General features: G+C 37.9%; 2 non-coding genes across 2 annotated transcripts; one reads left to right on the forward strand and one right to left on the reverse strand.

The window, feature by feature from the left end:
- Nucleotides 1-26,849: 26,849 nt before the first annotated feature.
- On the reverse strand, nucleotides 26,850-26,921 carry TRNAG-UCC (transfer RNA glycine (anticodon UCC)). The gene has a single exon. It is a non-coding gene; the product is annotated as a tRNA-Gly (tRNA).
- Nucleotides 26,922-27,223: 302 nt separating this feature from the next.
- Nucleotides 27,224-27,326, forward strand: LOC149141886 (U6 spliceosomal RNA). Its single transcript, XR_016265408.1, has one exon. It is a non-coding gene; the product is annotated as a U6 spliceosomal RNA (small nuclear RNA).
- Nucleotides 27,327-27,799: the final 473 nt, after the last annotated feature.

Raw genomic sequence — 27,799 nt, forward strand, 5'->3', positions numbered from 1 at the left:
AATAAAATTGTGGCTTGGGAGTCATTCACACAGTAAACCCCATAACTTTAGGAGGTTACTCATTGAGCTTAAAGCCTTCTTTGTTGGAGTTCCAAGTTACCCCTATTGGTACCAATTTGAATAATATCACATTAGACAAGAATACATATGGACATTACTTACATGTACCTTAAGTATATTGAAAGTTCCCCTAGATCTATCTCGAAACCACCCATTCAGCCGCCTAACTATTATTGTGCACCTAAAGCAACATTCGGGAAAAATACTCTCTCATAGTAGCCTAGCATTGGTATATTTTATGGCCATAGCACCAGTCACACCCATTATATAAACCATTTCTTGCTAAAAAATTCCTTATTGCTAATTTGGGTTACTTGATCAACCATTTACTTTTTAATTGTGGGATTGAATTAAAGGTTAATGATTATATACCTTGTTATGCTAAAACTTCATTTGATTAAGATATATAGTTCATGTGCAATACATAATTCATTAATATGCACTAATAACTAATTGAACAATCAACATTGGACTAAAAATGTTCAAACAATTCATCATCATACAATGACTCTAAGAAAGGATCAACATCTAATCTGCCCTACTCAGCTCTAAGAAAGGATCAACATCTAATCAACATTGTTCATTCATTAAAGAATATCAATCATGAAGATAGATGATTGGTATACATATAGAATTTAAAGTAGAAGAATAAAATAGATGATTGAATGATGACTGCAATAACCTATTTAATGTTATGTTAGATGTGTATACACACACACACACACACACATTAGGCTGAAGGTTACAATTAAAGATTGAGAACCTTATTGGCACATCATTGTTATTTAATATTTTATTTATATATTTTATGTTTATTTTCATTTTATTTTGACAATTCCCTTACAACACACATCCCTAACTCTAGTGTATGTCTATGGATGTAACAAAGTAAACATATTTTGGATAGAGTGAATTAGAAACAAAGGTCGTAGTTTTTTACAAGCAAGCATAGTCCACTCAAGTGTAGGCACACAAGAAATTACATCTATCCCAAATGGGTGCATGTTCAATCCATGGATTTTTTATTGTTTTAACACAAAACAGAAGACGCACTTCAATTGACATTTAGACCCAATCATATGCCATGTATCAATCGTTGGCTAGCCTATCGTTCGAAAATAATGAGGGCACAACCATTGGGATGTGACATCTATTTCAACATCATGTGCATTCTCAAAATCAACATCTTGAGGGCGCAACCTTCAACAAGAATAAGTATCTATTTAATGCAGTGGAGATGTAATGTGGTTGGATATTGAGAGTTTCTAAAATCTCTTTTCACATGTAATAACTTTTGAACTTTGAAGTCACTGGAAAAAAGATGATTGGTCTTCATTTTCTCTCCTTTCTTCTGTGTTGATTGTGCTTGTCCTTCCACTTAACTAGATTTATTGACTTCATATGTTTTTGTGGGTGTTTTCTACCCAAGCATGGTAAAATACTTGTGAACCAGAGCTATGTAACAAACCTAAAAGCCTCATAATGTTAGATATTTTATTATTGAATTAGTTTCAAGTGACAGACAAGCTTGGAGCAGACTCTTTACATTACTGTAGGGTTTCTCTTAATCTAGCATTGGCGTGATGGCCATGATGATTTGATAGCTTTGTAAACTACAAAGGATTGCTTTTCTACTCCTTAATAATTTAATTTAGCTCCTTGAAAATTTGAGCTGAAAATGAAATAGTAGCTTCAATTTTCTATTCATTTGGTTGGTGTTAAGACTGTTGCATATTATAATTCAGAGGCAAAAGTATATAAAATAAATTGATCAGAAAAATTTGGGAGTTGATAGAGAAGGGGCATCAACTACAACTTGTTTGATTTCTTTAAATGCTTCTCTTTCATGATCACCCCATTTAAAAAGCGAATCTTTTTTTATCATTGTTTGTAATGGTAGGACAATTTGAGAAAATCCGGGGACAAATCTCTTAACAAAATTGATTTGGCCAAGAAAAGATTGCATTGATTGTTTGGTATGTTGTAATGGAATTTCTAAAATTGTTTTAATTCTTTCTGGATCAATACAAATTCCATGTTTGGATACAATAAAACCAAGGAGTTTACCTTCACTAAGAGCAAAAATTGATTTCTTGGGGTTTAGATAAATTCCATACCTTCTGCATCTTTCAAAGGTCTGCTTTAAGTCATGTAAATGATTATTTCTCTTCTTTGAATATACGGTAATATCATCTAGATATACCACAAAATTTTTATTAATCAACCCCTTGAAAGAAATGTCCATCACTCTCTGGAACATAGCTCCTGCATTCATTAATCCAAAAGGCATTTTCTGATATGCATATGTTCCCCACTTTGTTCTAAACATAGTTTTTAATCGGTCTTCTGGATGAACAAGGATCTGATTGTATCCTGGAAATCCATCTAAAAAAGACATTAATTCAGAATGAGCAACTGATTGCGGAACTTGTTCCTGAAGCCTCACTCCTTCATCTCTTCGTAGTTTTCCCTTACACCCTTGATGTTCTCTCTCTCTTGTTTGAGTGCACAAGTGCACCTTGAAGGCCTCTTGTGAGCTTTGTTGAGTTTAGATGTGCCCTCCTAATCAAGCCTTCTTATCTTAACCCTCTCACACACCTATCATGAGAAGATAATTATTTGAGCTAGGTAGTCATAGAATAGATGTTTTAAGACGGATTTTGCCTTTCCATGAATAATATTCTCTCATAGTATTACTATCTCATGATGACAAGATGATGCTCAAAGTAGATAGCAAGAGGAAAGCTTAAATAAATGCCTATGGAGAAGAAGAACAAAGGGGAGCTATTATGGAGACATGAAGCATCATGGACTGAGACATAAAGAAGACATCACATGATGACTCAGAGGATTCTGTTATTGATCAAATCCCCCTTGGAGAGTGAATATGAGAAACAAAGCAAATATTCCATGAAGATTGATCTGTAATGAAACTTGAAGGTGATGGAAAAATTGCAGGTAAATTTTTTATGTATTTTAGGCAATGGATCACTTTGAAAAACACATAAAATATTGGTTTTTAAACTTATTTAATAGCATAAACAGAGACAAAATACCATATCATAAACACATGACAACAAAAATTATAAAGGATTTCACCCCTCTATTGGGCTACATCCCCTGGTCTAACTTCCAATGTTGGGCCTCTTTCATTAAGTGCTCAAATTTGTATTTATGTGGATTTAGAATGCTTAAAATGTAAAAATTATGTCTCCAATGGCTTCAAAACAGTCAAAAACCCCTAGTTGGGCTTTTGTTGGGATCAATTTGGTCAAAACCCGAAGAAGTTATATTCTCTAGAAGTTTTCCCTCTTAACTAATCTACAAATTGGACAGATTTCCAGCTCCATTTGTTGATGGTGCTGGACCCACCAACATGTCAAGGATCTCCCCGATAGAAAGTCCCAATTATACCTCATATCGTTTGGTGTAGGACTCCCAGCAGTAGGTCGTATGGTATCGCCTTGGCAGTGGTTTCACACAGAGGAAAGTAAGATGTCCCTGTTGGTAGCAAGGGTGTGACGTATGCAACAAGTCAAGGAAGGTGCATGAGCAGTTCTAACACATGGAGGGTGAGGTGAGTGCGCCCCTTGGAAACCTGTGAAAGCACAAAGTTAAGAAGGGAACACATGAGCTAAGATGCATCACAACATGGAAGGCAAGTGAGCTAGCAATCCAAAGTGATGGTTAAACCAACAACACGTTTTAGTAAGATTCATATATACATATACAGAAAATAGCTACACATGCATGCGTAAGCAAACAGATACATATATCATTTAGAGGAAACAAGATAGCTGAAATAGAATATGACATATGCATGAAACATGTTGGATCTGTTATACTAAGAAGTGTAAATTCCAGTCATACAATACATCCATGTCCATCCACTAGTTCCGATAACTGAACATTACAGTCACTATCGCCTGGTCCTCCAAAGTGATATACTAGCTCTGCATAGTGGAGAAGCCAAGGATCGTTACAATATTGTCCAAGCTCTCTCTAAGATAGTCCTATCGGAAGCTTAGCTGACCAAAAGCCTCTACAATGAGTTATGAGGGACTATATATAGAAAAGGGTGGGGTGGCCCTTGACATTCCCCTTTGTGATTGTTCATCTATCCTCATGACTCTTCAACTACTCTATGATTTTTACATTCAACTATCGACACTTGAACTTCCACTAGACAAGACGTTACATTACAATGAACATGTGCCCATGTGAGACAAAATGGCTTGAGCAATCCATGCAAGACATCGCTGACACTCTAATCGTTGACCAACTCTTTGACATCCTTGTGATGGTCGAAGGTGGTGAGCAGATGCCAAGCTTGGTCGTCTGTGCGCTCAGTAGTGACATCTTGCTAAAGCGAACTCTTACCTTTGTTGCATCCAGGTACACTGATATGGATCCTCCATCCAACTCGTCTGGTAGCATGTGCATGGTCATCTTGGGTGCGACTGGACCAGCAACATGTTGATGCATAGTGTCTGTGCTGATCTCCAAGCATGTGCTGGTGGTCATGCGCATCAACTTGTCAAAATACATGTTCAACTCCAGTTGGACTTGCTTCTTGTCTTTGCCTCGATGAGTGTGCCAAATGGGTGGGATCGCATGCGTGTGCATAATGACATGCATGTTGTTGAATTCCCTTGCATGCAATCAACAACACTACTCACCTTATCTCCATGCCTGCTGCTGGGATGGATCTATAACTTGTACGAGCACAGTTTCATCTGTCTATGCATGTTGCACCCCATGTTGTACCTATTCGTACTGCAGCTCATTCTCGTCCTTGCAGCTCATGTTCTTCCTTGAGTCATTGCTTCAGCACATGCAACTCCTTCTCTATTTTTTTCTATGCCTTCGCACGATCTTCATGTCGTGCCGTCACCTCATGGCCTCAATCTCCAAAGCTGTTTTCATCATGAGTGGATCTGCTTTGAACTTGCAGCTTTGCTTTGCCTCTATGTTGTCAACAACCTTTCTCTTCCATTCATCACGTGTGGGTGTGATGCCTTCTGTTGCTGCTGATGGTGCTGCTAATTGTGATGCTACTGCCATTGATCTTGATATCCTTGTCCATGAACAACTTGATGTCTTTGTGGATAGGCAAGTTCATAGACACTTGATCGACTGCATCCCCAGTTGCGCTCTTAACAATTTCTTTGACTTTGCTCTCCTGGAAGTCGTTGTACTTGTGCTGCTGAGAGACGGATGAACACCTATGATTCCTGAAGACATGGCAACACTCATGGCAAGCAATTTGTTAATCGAACCTCAAAACAAACTTGAAGACTGGATTGCAACATACCGATGTGATTGAACGTGAAGGTTGCGCAATTTCCACCATGAGGTCGGGAGGCTGACTGCCAAAACTGCGTAAGGCATAGTCTGGGCTATCAGGAGGCTGACTGACTGCTGGAATTGCGCAATGCATAGTCCATCCTGGCCTGCTGAGGACTAAAACTGCATGATGCACAATTTCAATCAACAGTGACATGCAACCAGCAAACTACATTGCGCAGTTTCTAGCGCCAACGCGACACTGCCTCCAAGAATTGCGCAATGCATGCCTGGAGGTTAGTGTTGGGCTAGACTTGCGCAATTTCTAGATGGAAGGAAGAGCCTTCGCTTCCTGAAATGCACAGTGCTAGCTGGGCAAGGCACGGTTTGTGCCAAGGCAACTCAGTCTGGCCGACGGACGACTGAAAACATGAGAAGTTTGAATGCATGGTGAGATGAGTGCAAACAAGAGTGAATGATCATACATGCAAATATCAAGTGCGGGATTCAGAAAACAGGAAAGCATGTATGTGTGTGAAGAGAGTTGCCGCAACGGTGACCGCCCGTGCAAAAACAACTCATGCATGCAACAACAATGCGATGCAAACAAAAACTGAAACAATGCTTCTACAAGCTAACATACATCAAAAAGACAACAAAAGCTCACTAAAATCAAGCACATAACACTCACACAAAGAGAAACACAGAAAGTGATAGAAACGCAACGCAAGACATGAAAGGCGGGCTTACCCAAAAACAATTGAGCCGAATGTGCTGACGACTCCTAGATGCAATGTTGGATGTCAGAGCTGCAAGGTCAATGTGACGAATGAGCTTTGCAGTATTCAGTTGATAATTGAGGTTGTGACGTGCAAGCCACAAATCTAGGAAAAGTGACACTTTGCGAGAGGTTTCTGAAATGATCCTTGCATGTAACCTCCAGCTACTAAAAATAGATCTCTAAATCAAGGGATGCCTTTGCATGTTGCCTTGGGAGAAGCAGTCCATGCATGTAAATCAGTTTTTCTTGGTCCCGGATGGAACTGGTCAACCCAATGGCACATGCAGTAGCCTGATCAGCTAAGGGGAAAATTTGTGCATTTCTGGGAGGGAGCTAGCCTGGCTTCCCAGAAGGATTGCGCAATTTATGGGCTGAGCAGCTAACTGCTACCTAGAATTGTGCAATTTCTGGGTTGAGCAGCTAACTGCTACCTAGAATTGCGCAATTTCTGGGGCTGAGAAGCTGACTACTGGGACATATTGCGCAGTTTTTCCAGTGAAGGTTGACAAGAAGGATTGCGTAATTCTGGAGTCCAGTAGGTTGCTAGTCAGGATTGAATAATTTCTAGAGGGAAGGCTAGTTCCCCTCCAGAATTGCACAATTTCTTGAGGAAGTTTCTCAGTTTGCAGCTGGACCAAGTCCAGAGGAACATCCTATGAGGGGAATGCAACAAGCTATCATGCACAGGCTAGCAATCTACTAGAAAACCATTGAAGTTTGAGTACTTGACAGGGAAAGACATGCTGCTGAGGATGGTTGTTAGGGAGGCTCCAAAACAGAGCTAAGGCAAAATTTTAGAGGGTGGTTGTAGCCACTACAACACCATCCTATGAATCTACCTTTTTCGGGGCTCGCTAAGCGCCAATTTATCCTTGCACCGACGAGATTCGCGTCAAATGGGGTGGAAAATTCCACATACTTTAACTACCCAATAAGGCCTGTGGTGGAAAAATTGGGCCACATGGGGCCATGCACCCAAGGGCTGGGGCTAACCGCCTGCCCCTATCGGCATAGCCCTCAAATATTCGGCAATTAGTTCTATGGCTGCCATATAACCAATGACGTTCCTGTTTTTCTGCGCACAAACAATGAACTCTGACAAGCTCTCCATTGTGGTCATATGGTAGCGTTGAAATCGTGGGTTGGTCCCTATTTCTCTATGCTTGATGTTCGAGCCCTCCTCTACGAATGTGATGTGGTTACATGGTGATAAGGTGACCGAGGGCTAGTCCCAAAACTCTACCCAGCAATTGTTGGCACTCTGGGTGTGTATGTTGTGGTCCGGTGATTATAACATGTGGTGTCGGAACCTTGGGCTAGGGCTAAGCCCAATCCCTTGACTCCCCTGCCTATTGTCTCATGGGCATGGGGTGATTAGGGGCCAAGGCTTAGCTCCAACCCTGTCCCCCAATACCAAACTACATTCAATTTAAATATAATTGTGCCACTATACATAACAATAAACACCATGTGCACAAGCGGTAAGGCATTGCATTGTTGGTTCAGAGATGTTGTGTTCAAATTTCCCTGAGGCAGTTTGGCTATACAAAAAAATTATTGAACCCTCAGGGTGCCACGTGGCAGCACATGAGTGGTCCACATGGCATCCCATCATTGGTCCAACTCAAAACTTCATTCACCAATCAAATGCACTGAAAATTTGACCAATGCGGTGAGGCCAAGTGGATGCCTGCCACTGGCCCAAGAAACATAGTCAACCTGTCCAGTCACCCTGCCCAGTCAGAGTACGGTATTCCCAATCAGCAGTTCTGCAACCAACCTGCAAATTTTTACCTGTTTCGAAAAATGATTAGAATGCGATATCGAGAGCATACAATATCAGTTTTGAGTGATTCAAGTTGCGTTGGATTCAGGAGAGTCACATAGTCATATATGGACAAAATGTCTTTAGGATAAGTCCAAAAGTCACATAGAGAAGTCAAAAGGTCATTTATAAATCCAAGAGTTGTTTAGAAGTCCAAAATACATAGTGGAAGTCCAAGTGTCATGTGGATAGTTCAAAGTTCATGAAGATATCAAAGGTCATTCCTCTTGTTATAAAAGAAACCTCATAACTCAAGGAAATGGAATTTTGGAGGCTAAGATTTGGATATCTAGTCATGGATTCTTTACTTGGCGTAGGAGAGAATAACTATTCTTTGGAGAAGCAAGAAGTGACTTAATGTTCCACTGTTGGAACTAGTGCCTCATCATTGTAACTATGTACTTGGATCTTTCATCTAATTGAAGCTCTATGAGCCAACACATTTTCATGCATGTATTGCAAATTTTTTAGGACTATCATTGGGATGTTTACGATGTATGTTGTGTTCATATGTACTGGAGAAATTGAACTACTTCGATGGCTTGAGTACCCATATTATTGAATGTGTGTTGTATTCACTTCAACATCACTATGTGAACTATTTTTCTAATGAATATTTGTATGCTCTCATGTGTCTCTATTAGGTTAGTACTATTAATTTCCTTCTATAGCCTCATTTTTCTCTCCCCTCGTGAAATTCTCCTTTTACACATTAAAGTTGGTGTTTCACAATGTCAACTTACTTTCTTATTCAAGGTTTATGTATATAATCTCTTATGTTATCCATTGAAACCAAGATGAACCTTTGTGTTATGTTGGCCGGGTTGATACTCTAGATGACTCTTCGATTCCAAACAGTGTGAGGTATAATTGGGAGTTTACATTAGGGAGACCTCATGTATGTTGGTGGTATCTAGCACCGTCAACATTTTTGCGCTAGAAGAAGGGCCAGATGACAAGATGTTCCCTTTGAGTTTGTGTTGAATCTCTTATCTTTAGTGGCTCATTCTCAAATCATAACCGTAGAGTGTTTTTCTAATCTACCTGATGTTAAAATTTAAATCTCCATGAAAATTGTTCATGTCTTGTCTCAATTCAGGTTTTATGGCAAGGGTGGTACACTTTTGTCCAAGCACATAAATGATTTTCTTGGTTTTTGTAAATCTCTTGAAGTCAATGATGAAGATGTTATTTGTATTCTATTCACCCTCACTCTTGAAGGTTGTGTTAATCAATGGTTTCATACCTTACCATTTGTTTCCATTCATTATTTTTGTTAATTTCTTAAGGAAATTCATCCAGATTTTGATAGTTATGATTATCAAGAAGTTTATAAAAGAATTAATCGGCGTAGAATGGATCCTAATGAATCAATTGATGATTTTTCTAATAGATTCCTTTAATTATGTTATTAGTTTTTTGAAGAAGATATGGATTGGGATTACTTAAAGAATTTTTTTTAACATTTATCTCTTTGAATTAGTGTGAATATAAACCACCAAATGTTCCTATTCTTCCTACTTTCAGAAAATTTGAGACACCCCCAATCTTAAAGGAATAGCCTATTGTTCCTTTTGTTCCTTGTCCTCCTCTTTTTCTCGTACCAATTTGGTTGCCTCCTTGTGATAATTTTGAAGTTGGGAAATCTGCAAATAAAATTCCTAATCCATCTTCTCAACGATCATTCATTTCCCATTATCCATTTCCCCTTGATTTGCTTGATAAGGCTCTTCTAAATCAAAGTATCGATCAAGATCAAGGCAGTCAAATTTCACAGGTAGAGGAGAATCAAGGTGAGTATTCATTCGATCTTTATTTTGTTTTTTAGAATCCTCCATAGTTGAATTGAGGCTTTTGTGATCCATGTCAAGATTAAGAGAATTCTTCGGCTAAAATCAAATGATAGAATATTTGTCGACGTGTTTCGAACCAACCAGTGTGGTTCATCATCAGGACAAGTTGAAGAATTAGATCTAGAATGCATGTTAAATAGTTAGAGCAAAACTTCCAACAGCTATAATTATTGACCAGGTAACGGCTAAATTGACTACCTAATGGCTATATTAGACTAGGAAATGGCTAGTTTGACTGGACACAGGGAAAAGGGGGCAAAAGACCAAATTGTAACTGAATTTGACCAAACTAGCCATTTCCTTGTCTAATATAGTCGTTAGGTAGTCAATTTAGTCGTTACCTGGTCAATAATTATAGTTGTTGGAAGTTCTTCTCTAACTATTTAACATGCATTTAGATCTCATTCTTCAACTTGTCCTGATGATGAACCACACTAGTTGGTTCGAAATGTGTCAAAAATATTCTATCATGTGATTTTAGCTGAAGAATCCTCCATGTCGATATTATGATCTCTCATCCTTGGTGATTTTGAACCTAGCAATCTTGGTTATGTATTAAATGAAATTGATTTTTCTAATCAATCTGAATTCTTGGACAACCTCCATTATGTTGATTATGACTATGTTATTGTGTATAATGATGGTTTCCCTAGCGCACCTTTTGATCTTTCAGTTTCTAAAGAGAACTTTGTTTCAAAATATTTATATGTTGAACATAATTTATTTAAAGAAGATGTTCTTATTAGAAATCCCTCTTCACCTCACTATCCCTTGTGTCCAACCTTTTGTAAGGCATTAACTTGTGATGGAGATACTCCATCTAATGAGTTGGATTTTGAATTGACACATGGTAGTGAGATCATTTGTGATGAAGAGGAAAGTAAAGAAATATTTGAGTCTCATTTCCATCCCTTATCATATTTAATTTTGCATGAATAAAATTCTTCCACTCGGGTTACTCATGAGATTTGTTCATTCTATCCATCTTTGGATATGCAATTGGAAGAACCTTATGACTTGGGTAATTTTTTTGTTGAAGATGTAAGTTATGACCAAATCAATGATGTAAATGGATACCATTTGGATAGTAGTGGTCTTAATAAAATTATTGGTAATAGTTTTCCTTGCACCATACATAATATAATTCAATCCTCAAAATGCAATTTTACAATTCTTGAAAGTCTCAGAACTCACCAAAAAGTTGAGCCACTTCAACTTCTGTTGATGGTTATGTCAGGTTCTCGCAACTCTGGTAAGGCCCCCTAACCCAAAAATCTAGTGAGTTATTGTTAGTTGAACTTAGTTAATTGAGTTGTAGTCATTAATTGATCTAATTGAAGGTCATTTGAGTAGTTAAGACTGTTGTTAACTCGCTAATCTCTCAGTTAACTACTCAATCAACTAAAAATAGACACAATCATGCATGGAATTCGAATTTCCTAGTGGAGGTGGAGGAAAAGGCATGTTTTTTACTGTTGAGTGTACATTTATTTTGCACTAAGCAGGTGATCATTTCCTCAAACTATTACACAATAGGGACTAATTCCTCTAGGATTGCACAAGGAAATAGGAGATTAGTTGTGGGTTGAATTGGCTAAGTGTTGGCCAGAGAAGGTCAGGAAGCAAGAGAACAAGATTGCAGTGCAAGGTGTGCTTCAGATTTGAAGCAAGACATTGCATTTTTTCTCTTTTCATCTGAATTAATGCAAAGCAGCGGAGGCGTTTTAGCCAATTGGGTTCCCCTAGAAATCATGGTGTACTTTTGGTTTTTCTCATTGCATGTCTATGCATGTTGTTCTAAATGGTGATTTTCATTCCGCAGATTAATAGAGTAGAATTTATATCTCTTGATTTCAGTTTGATTTCTTGAGCAGTTGAAATTTCTATCAGATTTCTACAGTTCAAGATGTATCATATTCTAATCATATCTACCAAAAATAGTATGCACAACTTAAAATTATTTTTCACCCCTTTTGAAGGGTTTTTAAAGTTTGAGCTAAAGGGATATTATAAAGAGATTAAAAATCAATATAATAATAAAAAATTTAACCATTTCCTCCAATTTCAAAACATATATGGACATTTGGAAGAAGAATATGAAATTGGTTATTTACAAGAAAGAATATTTGCATGTGTTGGAAATGAAGGGAGGGAATAGCTTATAAAAATGTAGTTTTTGTGAACTAAGGATTGGAAATTTTTTGTTAACCAAGATAGGAGAGGTGATAGCAGAAAAAATAAGGGAAACCATGGGATGGATTGGAACACCAAACTAGTGGATCCATTAATTTTCTACAAGCTTGTATTGTGGCCTCTCTTTCCTCTTAGATATGGAAAATGTAGCCACATATTCTTGCGAAATTTTAGATGAATGGAAGGTTTCGTAGATTTCCTCCCTCACTAAAATTAATTTGAGTATTTTTATATTGGTGCGATCAAAACATTATGTGAATTTTTCCTACTTGTTTATATGTTTATATATCTCAAAAATGTATTACATATTTCAAAAGTTTGCAATTGTTTGTTGATAAATGGATATGTTGTTATTTAATGCCTTGCACATTTATTATTTTCTTCGATAAATTTTCTTGAAAATGGTTACATGAATTTTTATAAATCCCATCACATTTTATTTTTCCAATTCTTGAATATCTAAGATTATCTCTCTTTAATATTTCCAACATTTACAAATATTTACATTTTCAATGTAACAACGCTCGTTAAAAAACTCATGTGAAAATATATAAGACCACGGTTGATGGGACACGTATTCCAAGTTGAATGTTGGGAAAGACATCCTAGGGGGTGTTAATTTGGTTTTTTATGGCCAAGGAAAATGGAAAAGGAAATGGCTAAGAATTTGGAAAGGAAAAATGGCATTTTTGGCACATTTATTTATGAAAATAATGGAAATTGGGAGAAAAGGAAGGTGAAAGGTCACAAGTTGCATGTGAGGAGGAAAATGAAGGAAAATATTGGAAAATGAAGAAAATAGGGGCCTCATTGATAAAAATGCTTATGAGGATCAGTGGGCAGGGCTTGATCAATTTAGTTTTGGATCTCTCTCATTACTCTCTCTCTCTCTCACTCTTGGACACTTAGAATTTTCTTGGAGCACTTTGGCATTGGAGCATAAAAGGAAAAGAAGGCAAGAGGAATCAAATATCAAGCAGGGAACGTCCAGATGAAGCAGCTACAATAGGCTTCATTGCAGGTATCGACTTGCATGTGTATTTTCCTTACTAGATTTGGCAAGCATGGGATTGCATGTGTTTCTTTTCTACAATGGCATGGGTTTTTCCAGGTGTGACAGTGTTCTCAGCCTAGCCTTGCCATTTCCTGATAGATTTGATGACATGGGTTCTCTCATTTGGTTTATGTTGGATGGTCATATTGGATTCGAAGATGAGTGGGGTGGATCTCCGAATTGACAAACACATGGTCTAGTGGTTCCTGAATGGGACTATAGATCACGAAGCCATTGGCCTAGTAACACCTGTAGGTTACATGTTGATGATATGTTTGATGAAATGCATGTCATGACTAGTAGCGGTCTAGTTATGGTCTTGCTCAGTTTATTGCTTTTGCATTATTATTTCCATGTATTTTTACTAATTCTAAGTTATCACTCCATTTTGGGCAGTGGTCTGGGCTCTGGGCCTAAAAAATTGGCTTAAATCCCGAGGTCCCTGGCACAAAACTAGAAATTTTGGTCCCTGGTCACTTGCAGGCTAGCATATGAGAGCGATTTTGGGTTGTTGGTCTCTCCCTTTCTCATAGCATGAGAGAGACTACGGCCTAAGAGAACCAGAACAACAGTGGGACCCAGGGATAGGTTGTATGATTAGTTGGCTTGTCTCTTCAGGGTTTTGTTGATGATTTTGGATGACTATGTGTGATGTTCTGTCAATTCCACTTTGTTAAGGTCACATAGGAGGTTGAATCTGATCATAGTAGCCTCTTGTCTCATGTTTACCTCAGTTGGCATGGTTACTTGGGTGGATGTGGGAGGAGTGTGTTAGAGTGGTATCAAAGCGTGGTTGCACTCTCCTTGGCTTATGTGTTGGTCATGCATTCATGTTAGTTGCATATGTGTTCCTTATGCATGTAGTCCATTTGCTTGTTGCATTTTCATGGTGTTGATCATGGTTGTAGTGATGTATTCATGTGAAGATTGAAGGCATTGTCATGGAGTATGTCTTCATCTGTGTATGGTTGATTATGCAGTGTTAGGAATGTCAGTGTTCACATGTTATCAAATGCATGTAAGGTGGTTGTTGTTGTCATGCATGAGTTCATGGTTTGTGTAGTTGATATGGTCATGCATTGATGACTGCACTCTAGCTAGAATGATGTGTATATGGTTTTGTACTCATGTGTTATATGTCCATATGCAGTTGTTATGCATGTATGGCCTTGGTTATAGTTATGCATGAAATATATGTCCAACATGCCTTGTGAAGTCATTGTATGCAATTTAGGTCATCATGTTGATCTTGATTGTTATGATGCCAATGTGTTGGTTGAGATAGAATAGGAGATGCAGATCATCATAATGAGGTTGCAGTATTGGACTTTGGTGTAAGAGCAGATCGTCATATAGGTATTGTATGTTTGGCATGCAGGTATGTAAGTCAAGGATTTTTATATATATTAGGTTTATGTACATGTCTTTTGATGTTATGGTTACATTCATGATAGATGCTAGTTGATTAGTATAGCTATATGTACATGTGTCAGATAGTAAATAATGATAGTAACATGTAGTTGTATGTATTGCTATCGTTGTTTTATATTAGATAACTTGATGATTATGTTATATGTTGTTGATGCAATCTCTTATAGGTTAACGTGTTATTGTTAAATGATAGTTAGCTTAATGATTAGGGTTATATCATTTATATGTTGATGTTATATGTATCACACTAAGTTGGATCAGCCTATGCAGATGGTTAGGGTTATGACATTTAGGTATGAATCAACTTATTAGGTTGCATTGTGTTGTACTAATCTGGATTGATCGTACATATGTGATTGCTATGCATAAATGATAATTGTGTATGAGTTATGAAGTAAACATGTTAGCTAGTGACTATTTTGGGTATCATGATCTTATTTATGTTTGATTAAATATCTCGCAAAGCTATATCATGCTAACTAGATTGATTGTGCAAACAAAATTGCCTCCCCTGAGATACATTAAGGTATGAACTTGTTTATGTCATCTACCTTGTGCTTGAATTTTTGATTATGACATCTATTTGGTGTTTGAGTGTTTGATGTCTAGTTAATTTAGTTAACATGGTATGTTTTCAAGTTGGTTGAATTTTCGATGAATTGCATAATATAAGTATGTGTTTATAAGGTTTCTTTCCAAAATGATCTTGTTTTAAGAGGATTGCACTAACACATATGTGTTGATACAATTGATATGTACTTGAGTATAGTAGGTGATAGTTGTAGCATTATGTCTAATGACTATGAGTTGACTATGGATTATGCCATGATTGTTAGTCTTGGTAAAGGTTGGTTTAAAATTGATACATATGATTGTCTTGATGTTTGGAACATGTGGTTGACATGTGTGAGAAATTGCTGGAAACATGCTTGGTATTAGTGTGATAAGGTAATAGTTGATGTGTTTATATAACTAACAATTGGGTGATGTGGCGATGCATAGTAAGCCTCGATTGCAACAAGGTAAAAAGGGAAAAAGAAGGGATTTGGACAAGAATTCTTTTAGCTCTGTTTGGAAACCCTAATTCCAAACAAATGAGTGCTTTGTATAGAGGGATTCTTCTTAACCTTAATCTCGTCTGACATTATGTGGATATGTGCTAGATTCATGAACATGTACTTGATAGGTATATTAGCTAGTATTTAGTTACAGGTGGATATGTCAAAGGATTGGAGTCCCTTGAGAGATGGCATGAATGTGTTCAGTTGCAAGCAATGTGCTTGGCATAGCAAGGTAAGGTAAGTAGTATGTTGTTATGTTTATTTGTGCATTGACAGTTTTGTGTTTATGGTAGTATGATGCAGGGGATTGCATGGCAAGACACTGCCATGAAATATTAAAGAAGGTTTGGGTTGAGCTTTCCATGGGAACCATGGGGATTGAGTCATGGTGTTTTTTGTTAGTCTTTTTCTTTTGGTCTTTGTGATTTTCTTATGCTTGATTTTCAGTTTTGTTATGTCTAGTGCATGGTCATGCCACTTTTTTGTGGTGTCATATTGCTTTTGGTTTTCATGGTTTTCTTCTTGCTTGGTTCTTGTGCTTGCATTTTAAGTTTGGAGTCTTGGGAATTGGTCAGGAAAGAGGAAAGTCGATGGAGATCAAGGAGAACTGTGTGGTACCCAACATGTAATGTGAGATTCAAATGAAGCTTTGTGCATGAGTATGTGCAATGGAAGGTAAGAATATGACAATCGATTAGATTGGGTCGATCCATTGGTGTAAATCGACAGTGGCAATATAGTCATGAGAAGGGTAATAGGAAAGGTGAAGTGAATTGTTGAAATTTATAAGTATTACCCATTAGAAATTTAATCTATATTCTATGGTTTATTTCTCCTACTTGTTAATTAAGAAGAAGTTATTTAAACATATAAATACTGAAATAAACATAATACAGTCTCAACCATCTACAGATCAACAACTAAAAGAAATAGAAAACACACAAGTGACACCATTATTTTTGGACAACTTGTTCCTGGAAAAACCCAACTTGGGAAAACCGGTGTAGAAATTCTGAGGGTTATTTTATTATGCAGTCTTTCTGAGTACAACTAGGTGCTAAACTGGCTCACCTGACAGAGAAAATAATCTAGCAGTAATTCCTCTCTATTCGAAATCAAATATTCGGAAAGTCTACCCAAAGAAACCCTCTCCAGCACAATTTGAAGCTCAACGTCAGCCCTCCTAGCCTATGCGTCAGCCTGAAACCCTCTGCGCCAGCCTTCTTAGACTTTGTGCAGCCTGTACCACCCTCTATGTCACTCCTGCAGCCTCTGCATGGATGACGTGGGACCTTATGGCCTCTTCGTAGTCCCTTCTACCTCTGTGTGGCTCCCTCTAGCTCAGCTTATGCCTCTCTCTGCTTCTATGTTGGTCTCTCGACACTATCTCTACCTCTCTGTCTTGTACTCACTGCCCCGTGCTGCAACTGATCACTGATTTGATTTCTCTTAGCAAACCCACTCTAGAAAATCGAATCACTGATCACTCTGGTGTGTTCTACATCTGACACTCAAGCCTCCTCTTATACTTTTCTTGTTGGTCCTTCAACAGCTAAGATTACATCTCTAATCAACTGCTAAGATTATATTTGGCTTGATCCATGTCTTTTAGAACATTCTAACCCAGTTTTATATTAATACCCATTAATATTTTATTTTTCCTAAGTTTAGACTTAGGAACTCCATTAAAAATATTAATTATTTTAATATCTCCTAAACCATGTAGAATCTGCCCAAATCATTTATGGGTCTTGGAGATCTCATGTGTTTTAGCCTCTCCACCAATTTTCATGGCTAGATATCATCTGATGCTACCCAAAATCAACACTCCCTCTTAGCGAGGATTGTGCTCTAGTAATACTCCAATCGAGCATCACTCTAATTATATAGCACCGGTACCTGTGTTGATGCTAGGCCTCCCCACCCAACATCCTCTGCACTGCTGCATCCTATACTGCTACCTATGGATCTGCCACTGCCACTGCTACATCTGTACGGAAGCTCTCTCTGCATTCGTGCTGCTGCTGGTCCTTTCTCCCAACACTACAACCCCTTCTCATCATGCTGCATCATCCTACTGCTAACTGCTACTGCACTGCAACTTAGTTACTGAGAAGTAAGTAACTGATCCACCCAACTACTGACATCCATATCAGGCTAGAAACACTGCCGATGCTGAAGCTCCCTCTGCTACTATCTCGTGTTTCCCCTACTACCTCTGTGCTGCTGCAACAACTCCTTGCCTCTCACACCGCTGAAAACCTCTTTGTACCATCGTGCACTGCTGCAACCTCCTCTATGCCTCTTGCACTGCTGCAACCCTCTCTCCGCTGCCACGGACTTCTGCACTTCTAGCACTCTTTGCCGCTTCATCCGCATCCATTTTTACTGACATCTGCCATCATGCTACTTCTCACTTCGGGGATCCCGTAGCAAGGTATGATCCAAGAGTTTCGATACCTCAAGGATCCTTCCCCTCATCGCATGTAGTCCTCCTGACTACAGATCGATGTCTCCCCACCTCTTCTCTAGAGGTACATGAGCACTCATGGCACAATCGTCATCCTCCTCTACCTCCTTTTCCACCTTCGCTGGCACTACCTTGGAGTCAGATGTCTCTGCCTTATTCTTCTTCCTCAGACACTGGTTCGCATAATGCCCCAGTTCCCCACAGGTGAAGCACTTTATCTTGGAGAGGTCTTTCTTCTTCCTCTTCTCCCGCTTCCCCGCAGTTGCCAGAGTTGCATCCTCTTCCTCCTCTTTCTTGATCCGGACTCCTTTGTTGTTACTTCCTATCTTGGACAGCCGTCTGATCTCTTCTTGGCGAAGAGATGCCCACAATTCTTCCTAATCTGGAAGATTAGCCCTACCCAAAATACTCTAGAAAAATGTCTCCCACTCCTCGGTGACTACCTTTAGGGCGGTCCTCACCGTCAACTCTTGATCCGGCGTGGCCCCTATGGAAGTCAGTTGATCATGAATCTCCTTCAATTTGTCGAGGAAGTGATCTCTCTACTTCCCCTTCTGCATCTAGTATGACCTCAATTGATTCTCTAGTAACATCTTCCTCTCCATAGAAGTATGCTGGTATAATGTCTTCAAGGCGTCCCACATTTCCTTTTCCGTCTCCTTCTCGGCAATATGTTAGACCACATGATCCTTGACCCCATCAAGGATTATGCATTTCGCCTTGGCCATTTCTTCCTTGTACTTTTCATTGTCAGCTGGGTCAACTGGGATAGCCATTGTTCTCAAGGCGAAGGCCTTGATGCGATGTTTATCTAGAATGGACAGGATCCTAACCTTCCAGACGACAAAGTTGGACACCTCGTCTAGCCTGTCCTAATCCCTCTGTCCATTCATGTCCATCTCTCTGCTCTTCCTTTCGACTCCTCTGAGTCTCTACTTCCCTCTGGAAGTTCTCTGCTAGACTCCCTCTAAGTCTTGATTTACCTCATGGAAATCTGCCTGCCAACCGTCAAGTCGCACCTCTTCGATCTCATATGCACCTGCAACACGGATATCGATTTCTTGGCTAGAAATCCACCTAGGTAGCAACTCCCTCTACCTTGTTTTTTACCCATTAGGTATTGTTCTGTCTCAGTAGCAACAATACCCCACCAGCTCCACTCCCCGAAATCAGCCCACAGCTTCCAATGCCCTAACAACTGAAGGACTGAGCCTCTAGGCTCTACACAATCTCGGCTCTGGCTAAAATGTTCCCCTGGCCAAATCCGTCAACCCTCCTAGTCTCTGTGTGGCTCTTCGTGAGCCTTTTCTGCCCTCCTCAGCCTCTGTGTTGACCTCTCTCTGGCCTGAATTGATGACGCAGTCCCTCTACGTCAACCCTTCTCCGCCGCTTTCTACTAGGAATAACTTCTATCACTTCGGATAGTTGTTTTTGTTCCAAATTCTCTGCTTTAGCTAGTGCCTTCATATCTCCTGTGATCTGCAACCATGCTCTGGTACCATGTTGAAATTTCTAATTATTACCCATTAGAAATTTTATCTGTATTCTGTGGTTTATTTCTCTTGCTTTTTAATTACGAACAAGTTATTCAATTATAGAGTTTAGGCTTCTGTGATCCATATTAAGTTAGAGAAATATTTCGGCGAAAATCACATGGAATGTCATTTGTCGACGCGTTTCGAACCAACCAGTGTGGTTCATCGTCAAGACAAGTTGAAGAAACAGATCTAGCTTAGCGTGTTATATAGACCGAGCAGAGCCTCCAACGGCTAGTTTGACCAATATTAGCATGGAATCAGATGCACATTGGGAGTGTGCCCTGGAACAATGAGTTGGTAACTGTTCGCTAAGAGGACAAGTGGCACAAGATTGTAGTGCTAAACATTAGATGCAACTTTGAATGTGGCAGTGGATTATGGAGTTCCTGGGAAGGATGTGAATCCTCGTATTACTTTGATGGTGGAGGTGTGAGCCTCTGGATTCCCTTGTTGCAGATGTAGGCATCATATACTTATTTGTTGATTTAGCAAATGTGCATATGTGTATCTGTGGTTATTGTAAATATCGTAATGAGTTGTGTTATAAAGCTCCAGTATGCGGTATGGTTGTTAGTTGGTCATGTTGTCATGATGTTTTTCTTTGAGAAGGCCATTCATTATAAATACTACAATTAGATTTGTTATAAAGCTCCATGGGCAGTATGTTTTGTTTTCAGCGGCCTTGTTGGTTATAGATGTCATTGAACACTGAGGATGGTGTTCCCCCAAGGGGGAGGGTTTTGTAAAAACCCTAGTTAAAAAACCCATGTAAAAACATATAAGACCATGGTTGACAGGAAATGTATTCCAAGTTGAATGTTGGGCAAGACATCTTAGGGGGTGTTCAATTGGTTGTTTATGGCTAAAGGAAATTAGCAAAGGCAATGGTTAAGGCTTTGGAAAGGCAAAATGGAATTTTTGGCACATTTATTTATGAAAATAATGGAAATTAGGAGAAAAGGAAGGTGAAAGGTCACAGGTTTCATGTGAGGAGGAAAATAATGGAAAATGAAGAAAATAGGGGTATCATTTACAAAAAGTCTTATGAGGACCAGTGGGCAGGGTTTGATCAATTCAGTTTTGGATCTCTCTCATTATTCTCTCTCTCTCTCACTCTTGGACACTTAGAGTTTTCTTGGACCACTTTGGCATTGGAGCAAGAAAGGAAAAGAAGGAAAGAGGAAGCAAAGATCAAGCAGGGAAAGGAAAGATCAAGCATCTATAGCAGGCTTCATTGAAAGTATCGACTTGCATGTGCATTTTCCTTGCTAGATTTGGCATGCATGGGATTGCATGTGTTTCTTTTCTACCATGGCATGGGTTTTTCCACATGTGAATATATTTTCAACCTAGCCTTACCATTTCTTGATAACTTTGATGAGATGGGTTCTCTCATTCGGTTTATGTCGGATGGTTGGATTGGATTCAAAGCTGAGTGGGGTGGATCTCCGAATTGACAAACACATGGTCTAGTGGTCCCTGAACCGGACTGTGGATCACGAATCCACTGGCCTAGTAACCCTTGGACCAGATTATGGGTTGTGGTAAAGCCAAATTGCGTGCCTTGATGAACCTAGGAATCCTTTCTGTTGAATGGCAAGATATACGATAAAGCCAAGAGGTGGATTTTCTCTCCGTTGGGCCTAGTGAGCCTAGGATGGGATACATGGTAAATCCTAGAGAGTATGTCTTGGTGTAGGGCCTAGTGATCCATAGATCGGACTGTGGATGCACGGTAAATCTTGAGAGACTACTAGGCACTCAAATTCCTCACGATGTAGGCAGAGAACTCCGGTGGCATCCATGTTGATTGGTGTTTTGGTGTGTTCTATGAACCCACATTCATTCTTGGAATATGGTTGAAGGGAGACTAGGATCAACCAATCTATGGTCAGGGGGAACATGGTAGTCCCATCTCTAGTTGGTTCATTGCATTCATTAACAAGAAATTCATTCCCTTGATTTTCATGTGTAAATGTATTGATGTATATGTGGATTTTGATGGTTGATATGTTTATGGTATTTATGTTCCTATTATGCTGGTTATATGTGTATTTTATGAAAACAAATATGTATGACTTTCAATAGGTTTTTACTTGTACATGAATGGATAATGTGTCTATGACCTAATAGATGATAATGCAACAATTGACATGAGGGAACAAAGGTTCATAGCAATTCTCAGATAAGTATGAGATCCCTACACTTAATTCTGTTGTTTACACCTGTAGGTTACATGTTGATGATATGTTTAACGAAATGTCTGTCATGGCTAGTAGGGGTCTGGTTATGGTCTTGTTCATTTTATTGCTTTTGCATCATTTTTTCCCTGTATTTTAATGATTGTAAGATATCACTCCATTCTGGGCAATGGCCTAGGCTCTAGGCTTGAAAAAGTGGCTTAAATCCCGGGGTCATTGGCATAAAACTGGAAATTTTGGTCCCTGGTCGGTGGCAGGCAAGCTTGTGAGAGTGACTTTTGGGTTGTTGGTAACTCCCTTTCCCATAGAATGAGAGAAACTATGGCGTAAGAGATCCAGAACATCAGTGGGACCCAGGGACAGGCTGCCTAAGTGGCTGACTTGTCTTTTGAGGGTTTTGTTGATGATGTTGGATGATTGTGTGTGATTTTCCGTCGATTCCACTTCCTTAACGTCACATAGGAGGTTGAATCTGATCATAGTAGACTCTCGTCTGATGTTAACTCCGGTTGGTATGGTTACTTGGGTGGATGTGGGAGGAGGGTGTTACATTCAATTCTACTGGTTCAAACCAAATTTAATGTAGTGTAGATGGGCAGAAAGGTGTGTGGCAGGTAAGGTTTTAAATTTTTTGATTTAACTCTCTTGCATACTTATATTTCATTCTTTCGTGGTCCTTATTTTTCAAAACTGGAACTTTGAATAACCTCTTCTTCTTTTTTTTCCTTTTGAGATCATTGAAAAATCTATAATTAGATATTCACTTAAATATGGAATTTTCAAGTCTGAATAGTGAAGTTTCTGTTGCTAAGGTGAAATGGGTAGCAATATTTATAGAAGTTAAAGTATTAAACCATCGTCCCAAGAGCTAGCTTGAAGTGTACACTAGAATTTGGATCACATGGCATCATTCCTCACTCAAGGGGAATATAGTAGGAGATATCGTCTAAATTGGTGCCATTGTTAGGGAGATCGATTTCCATTGTATGAAGGAAGGAAAGTGAATGATAGTATTGTTATTCATGACATAGGAGGAAATATTATTTTATAATACTTTTAGATGTTTAATAAATATATTTTTAAGGAAATAAGTTTCTTTAGGTCACCTAGAGACTTCAATTACATCAAGTTGGAGGATAGTGGAAGACATAGAAATTCCTATTTTGATAAAAGAATTGATAGAAACTTATTTAAACATGGATAAATATTTCACACATAAAGAAATCATATTTTTGAATCATAATTTCTTTAACATGGAACCAACTTTCTAGATTTGCAGTATGTCCAAGCTAGATTCAAGTCAACGGATATGGTTCATTGTGGAAGATAGATTGATATATGTTTAACAGATATTTAGTGGTTAAGCGTCAACTTGCTTCATTAATTTAAGACATGACTGAAAGTTTGGTTTTATTAATGAGGATGATGGGGGTAAGTTTATCGATGTTACTTTCCAAGAGGTGAGAGGAATTGGAAGATTTGGTATCAAAGCAAAGCTTTAATTTCTTTTTTCATTTTTTTATGTTTGTTATTAGGTTCAAATGCACTAAAGATGAGATTCATTATGTTGATCTTATTATGTATTGGATGAGGGAGACATCCCCAAAGACAACAAAATAGAGAAGATTTGTAAAATTTCCGTGTTCACTTCTCATCCATTTTACTCCTTATGGTGGAATTAATGATATCGTATCTTGGTCAGAGCCTTTTTAACTGAAGCCATAAGTGTATTTTGTTTCCTAATGTAAGTATTTATATATTGTTAGTCCAAGATACCTTAAATTTCATGGCATGGTCATCCACAACCCTATTTGTCTTTTCATCCATAGTTCTCCTTCTAATGTCAAAATAATGCATGAATGCGAATGACTCGATAAGTAAAGTATGTTGGTTGTGGCATTTTTACCTAGCTTTTCTACTTTCACCAAGTAGCTTAGGTAGGTATGATTTATTTATGTTCTAGTTTCAATCACGTTAATTTTTAAGTCATGAGTTCTCTTATTTCCTTCATAGCTTATTGTATTTTACTAAGTAGAGAAAAACTCAATCTTAGAAAGATTACCCATTTTTTTCATAAAATAAACGAGTGAATGCCTTTTGGGAATTGGGAGAAGTCACATACAACATCATATATAATGCGCACGATTGAATTTTTATCCAAGACAAAAGATTTGCAAGGGTTAAAATTTTCCCAAAATAGGCAAAAGATAGGAAAATGAACATGGTGATATTTTTGGCAAGTTTGATAAACTAGATGATTGAAAGAATGAGATGATTAATATGGAGATGTGGATTTTTGTCTATATGAAAAAAAATTAGTTTGATACCCTTGGTTTTACTCTTGAATTCTTATTCATCACATGGCACCTATTTTTCAAAGCCTTATTAGGTAGTTTTATGCTCTTTTGTGGGTTTGGATTTTTCCTGTCTTTTTGTAATTATAGATATTATGTTATTTGTTTTTGGAAATATAGTGATATGGACAAGTCCCTTATGCCCCAAATATCATTCATCAACTTTCATATTGTGAAAAATTCCATTGTTTAATGGCGGACACACTTTCTATAGATTGGGGTTAGCAAGTACATTGGTGGACTTTTTCACTATGGCTAAAGAACTTTGAAAGAATTCCAAACATTCACTAAAAGGTCAACTCACAGGTGTTATCTGTGACTACTACATGGAATATTATAGAATATTTCATGGAGGTTAAATCCTTACAATCCACCTAATAATAATGGAGTTGTCTTTAGTGCGACTTTTTGGACATTCCGGTGCCGGAATCCGGAGGAACAATTTGAGGTGAAATGTTGGTTTGTGTAATCTAAACTGGTTTTTTGACAATATATATGGATTCAGCACTGTGAAAAACCCCTAAGGCACTTAGAATGTGCAGGGGTTACCGATCAAACTTGTGTGTTTCAATAAATTCCTGCCGGATTTTAGAGAAATTAGACCAGAAAAAATTCACCGGAAAAGCTTCCAAAAAGTCTCACTAAAGACAACTCGAATAATAATTGATAAGTAAGTTAAAATTATGGAAGCCCTATTACAAAATAAATGTGTTGGTCAATGTGAATATGCTTGTTAGTAAATACATGAAAGAAAGATATGGAGATACAAGAATTTGATTCTTATCTAGAATGACTGCTAAAGGATAATCTCCCAATGCTGAATTATGTACCATATGATTCTTTAGAACATCGTATGGCGAACTAAGAATGCACCTCCATTTCCTTAGCTAGTTTGGGTGATTTCCATAAAGCATATGCTTTTGTCCTATTGTTGGTAAAAAGAGCAAGACTCTGATCATTTTGTTTTAAATGTGTTTGTTAGTTTAAAACAGTAAAAGTAACGAGGCCCTGAGAATTTGGTTTTAAATGCATTTGTTAGTTTTAAATGTGCTTGGTTTGTTGACTTTGAAATTAAAATTTGTAATTAGGTCAACGCCATTTTGGAAGTAAGAATGCATTGAAAATTGTCGTGGTCTAATTGTCCTATGTTTTGGATGTTTTGCGGGCATATCTTTTTCTCAAATTTGTCTGAAATGTGACAAGAATTTGTTAGAGTCACGGGTTTGAGCTGTAAACTCTACACAATCCAAGTGCCCCATATGTTTTCTAGGACGTTGAATCCATTTATTAATTCAAAAGTGCATTTTAAATAATAAAAAGTCATTCCAGCTAAAAAATCCAAAGTATAAAATAGCTAGACAATGCCTTTAGAACTCCAAAACATAGAATAGCTGAACAATGCCTTTAAAATTTATAAGTTATTAAAAAAAGCTTTGTGTTAATAAGTGAAATTAAGGTTCTTCTCAGTTTGATTGATTGTGTGCGTTTGAGATTACTTGAACTTGCCATCTGGTGAAAAGTGACTCGGGAGACACCTTTGGCAAAGTTTTAACAAATCTAGTCGTGACCTGTAGAGCCTTGTCATTTGTTTCATGCTTGAGATCAAAACCTTCGCATGCCTCTTGTATATTTCTTCTGAAGTTTTGGGTGATTGTATCTAGCATAGACATTGGAGTGTGCTTGTGATTATCTCTACCAATATCATACAACCCTAAAACTGCATAAGTTTGTTGGTTTGGTTTGTATCTTGTTTTTGTTTGATTAGATTAAGAGAACATTTGCATTTTAGAAGCAATATAGCATACAAGAAATTGAGTGCCTCTTGAGAGGTTTCATTGTTGTAAATATCTTCTTTTGTGGGTTGCATAAGAATTGTTCTGACATATATGGGATGGTTATTAAGAGAGTGCGAGGTCGTTGTGTTATTATACAATGTTGAATATGCAAAATATCTCTTCCTCCCTCTATATAGTTTCCGTTGAAAGAGAAAGTTGTGTTATTTGCATTCATTATTTTCTTCATTCTGGATTGGAAAGTGTCTTCACCCCAAGAGATTGCACAAGCAACCCCAAAGCCTCCTTCAAGTGGACATAAAGATCGAAAATTAGCATAGCTCCCAAGAGACCATGGTAAAAACCCCGAACAAGTGAAGTCCCACCTCCAAGTGACTCAATATTGTGACTCTAGTTAAGAGTTGAAGAAGTCAAAAGTAACCACTAATTAGATATCAAATTGTGTTATAACCAGGCCACTAATTAGGTATCATTCATAAACTTTCGTATTGTGAAAAAATCCATTTATACTAAAATTCAAAATTTTCATATTGTGAAAAAAATCCATTTATAATAAAATTCAAAATTCAAAATTCTAATCATATTGTGTATTCATAAATAAATGATTGAAATTCAAAATTCTAATCATTTATTAAAAAATGCACTTGAAATTCAAATTTGATTAAAAAATGCATTTTGTATTCATAAATAAATAAATGATTGAAATTTAAAGTGGTGTAATTGTTTAAATGCAATTCTATATCAGATAATGCATTCACTATTAAGCAAAGTTTCGTTTCGGAGGATAATGCATTCACTATTATATTAAGCAAAGTTTCGTTTCGGAGGTTATACATCTGTAGAGTTTCGAAAATTGGAAATTATAAATTGCGGAAAGAGAATGAGTCGAACCGGGTCTGTTTCGGAGGTTATTATACATTTCGAAAATTATTATAAATTGCGAGAGGGGTGCGTCTGCCGGGAGTCGAACCCGGGTCTATTGCTTGGAAGGCAATTATCCTAACCGTTGGACTACAAACGCTAGACACGAAAGATGGAAGTACTAAAGATGAACACTGGCAGATATATACATAGACGATTCGCCGGTGGGAAAAGTAATAAAATTCCGTCCATCCTGTAAACAAATAAAAGGAAATCACAATGGGAGTGGTGGTGGAAATGTCGTCCAATCGAATCGGAGGACTCCACTCACTCACTTACGGTTGACGTGATGGGGTATGTGGGCAACGGAGGGCGTGACGTGGACGTTCCAATTCCTTCCCACATGCATAACGCGAAAGATATACAAGCCGTTTAAATACGAATTCCACCACACCTTCTATTGTCTCTTCGGAGACATCCGATAAAATTGGAACGATACAGAGAAGATTAGCATGGCCCCTGCGCAAGGATGACACGCACAAATCGAGAAATGGTCCAAATTTTTATCATCTTTCCGGCTTTCACAATTTCCGCTTAAATTTGCAATTAATTTCTTTTCCCGCTACAATTTTTCCCATTTTTGTTCCCCGCCACGAAATTTGCAATTAATTTCTTTTCTCGCTACAATTCTTTTCATTTTTGTTCCCCGCCACGAAATTTGCAATTAATTTCTTTTCCCGCTACAATTCTTTTCATTTTTGTTCCCCGCCACGATATTTGCAATTAATTTCTTTTCCCGCTACAATTTTTTTCATTTTTGTTCCCAGTTGTCGCTGGGATCTGCACTTTTCATCTTTGTTTCACAACTTAAAATGGCGTCACTATGTCAATTTTCCATTTTCTTTTGAGCAAGCCATTAGTGTGAGAGATGGTAACTCTTGTCAAAATGCATCTATCTCTATATATTGGATGGGTTCCTGTGGTGACATAAATGATTTTTCATTAGAAATTGGCAAGAATAATGTTGAAGGTTTTTTC

Source organism: Pinus tabuliformis, chromosome X (assembly GCF_031772625.1).
Source record: "Pinus tabuliformis cultivar Carrire ecotype Pingquan chromosome X, CPIR1, whole genome shotgun sequence".
In the NCBI taxonomy this organism is placed as follows: Eukaryota; Viridiplantae; Streptophyta; class Pinopsida; order Pinales; family Pinaceae; genus Pinus; species Pinus tabuliformis.